This window comes from Sinocyclocheilus anshuiensis, unplaced genomic scaffold (genome assembly GCF_001515605.1).
Source record: "Sinocyclocheilus anshuiensis isolate Anshui unplaced genomic scaffold, SAMN03320099.WGS_v1.1 scaffold2166, whole genome shotgun sequence".
In the NCBI taxonomy this organism is placed as follows: domain Eukaryota; kingdom Metazoa; phylum Chordata; class Actinopteri; order Cypriniformes; family Cyprinidae; genus Sinocyclocheilus; species Sinocyclocheilus anshuiensis.
The window spans coordinates 679,342-681,651 of NW_015557079.1; the positions used below are offsets into that span (position 1 = coordinate 679,342).

General features: G+C 35.1%; 1 protein-coding gene across 4 annotated transcripts in view; it reads right to left on the bottom strand.

The window, feature by feature from the left end:
• Positions 1-2,310, bottom strand: part of LOC107676866 (probable phospholipid-transporting ATPase IH) — a 67,382-nt gene that overhangs the window by 35,428 nt on the left and 29,644 nt on the right. The gene's annotated exons all lie outside the window — the stretch shown is intronic.

Sequence of the window (2,310 nt, forward strand, 5' to 3'; positions counted from 1 at the left end):
TAATGCACACCAGCACACCAGTATAGGTGTGTGTATTGTAGGAGCAAGATGACGTATGATGACGTGTGACGGCATAGTAGTGGTCTCCCAATTCTTAGGGGAATATTTTCACCCCTACCCCTTGACACTCTGTTTCAAGGGACAAGGGGAAGGGGTAGGCGGAGGGGTAGGTGAAGGGCAAGGGATATAAAATAGAATTGGGATTGGGCCTAAGTAAAAGCAAAAAGCAGAAACCTATATGACAATAAAACCAACAGCCTGAAATATTCATTCTAGCAGGTTTGCACATATCTTAATTTCTCTCTTAATTTTTCGTCACTCATACTTCACTCAACATGTGCTACTCTGAAGCATCTGCTCTTGCTACTGCTGCTGACTTCACGCCAGTTTTAAAAGGTTTTGATTATGCAAAGAAAGCTGATCTTAGATCAGGGTGAAGGGAGTCACCTAATACTGTGTGTCTTTACATTCCAGCACAACAAGTAACCTGTCTGCAACCACAGTGAGTGTTAACACCGTGACGGCATTGGCTGCTATGTGACTCTGCCTTTCTCTCTCCGTCAGGGTGGGATTAAATCCAGCCGAGCCTCTAAAGCGCTTACGTAAGATGAGAAATATGAGCTATTACCACTTCAAAGAATGCCTTATCCAGCACTACATGCAACAGGACATGCATGAGGATTTCTGTCATATAAAGGACATTGAGAACATGTTGAATGTTCTTATGTTTGGCTTTAAGCGTTTAGGTTTTGGCAGGGATTTAAACATGATATGAGGTCATGGTCAACTGTTGACAACATCAATTATACAAATGAAATCCTTTAGCATTCAGACTGACGTCATGGTCCACAGCAATGTCAAATTCTTCGCATCACCTTGCTCATCATGGAAAATCCTAAGAGATCCACAGGAAGTCAGTCTGAAGTCTCTCTATGTGACTCATGCATCTCGATGCCTCTGTGTATTTGTGTGTGTGTGACCTTGCAGAGTAAGCTCAGACACCATCCACCCTACACAAATTACTCAAAATGTCTTTCAGCTCCCCCAAAATGACAACACGCATTCGAAAGAAAACAAATTCAAGGATAAATCGCACAAAACACTTTGAAAAGAAAAAACAATATTTTATGCTTTCAAAAGGAAGCATAGTTAGAGAATAATTCGATTTTTAATAGTGACATTATTTTCAGAACAAATAAGCAAATTTTTCCAATTCTTATTACAGTAATAATAAAATCTCATTACTGTAATGTGAAACATTATATTATTATTTATTTAATAATATTTAAAAGTATTTAAAATTCATTTATTTCATACTAAGTGTACTTCAAATGACATATCACTTAAGACTTACTATATATAAAATTATTACTATATAAAATTATCATTAAAGTTTATTTGGAGTATTTCTTTATTGCACAATGCACATTTCTTGATATTATGCCGAAAATGTGTTTAAATGCCACTATTAATAAGGATTGCATTGTATTAGGATTGTAAGGATTGGGATTGTATTGCATTATTGTATTATCCCTTTATATCAATCTTTAAATGCAAGATATTTAAAGTGTACCTTCAGTATACTTGTAGTAGTTCCACTTTAGCACAATTAATGTGAACTTCAGCACTACTTCCACACAATTACAATGCATTAAGTACAAAATTAGCCAATTTAGCAGACTTTAAGTATACCAGTTTAGTATACCAAAAGTACAATTGCAGGGTATTTTTATTAAGCACATAAATATATAAATGTATTTGTAGTAGGCCTATACGTAGAACAAAATAAATGTATTTAAAATAAATGTTAGTATATTTTTTACTAGGGTACTCACACTGGAAATATTGGGAATTACAAAAAAAATAAAAAATTTTCCAGATTATAGTAGTTATGGTCATGCTAATTCAGAAAGTTTGCTTAATTTTCAAGAAAACAAAAAATACTAAAAAGGCTATATTTTTGCATTTTTTAATACAAAACAATGTATTTCTTCAAAATATAATGTATTTTATTTTATTTTAATTGTAGGGTAAATGTGCCCCTGGTGTTATTTTTAGGAGATTCACCCTCAAATATGAGGCTGCTGCACAGAATGTGCTAGAAGTGTGGTCAGAGAGAAAATTATAAACAGGCTTAAACTACATAAAGAATTCTTCTGATTTCCTCTCACTCTGTATTTTCTCTGTGTTAGAGAGGTGGCTTTAAGCAGACGGCACTGAGCAGCTGGTCAAAGGCTCAGTGAACCCTGAGCCCCATAATCACACCTAATCCACTGCCCTAACACACACACACACACACACCCACACACA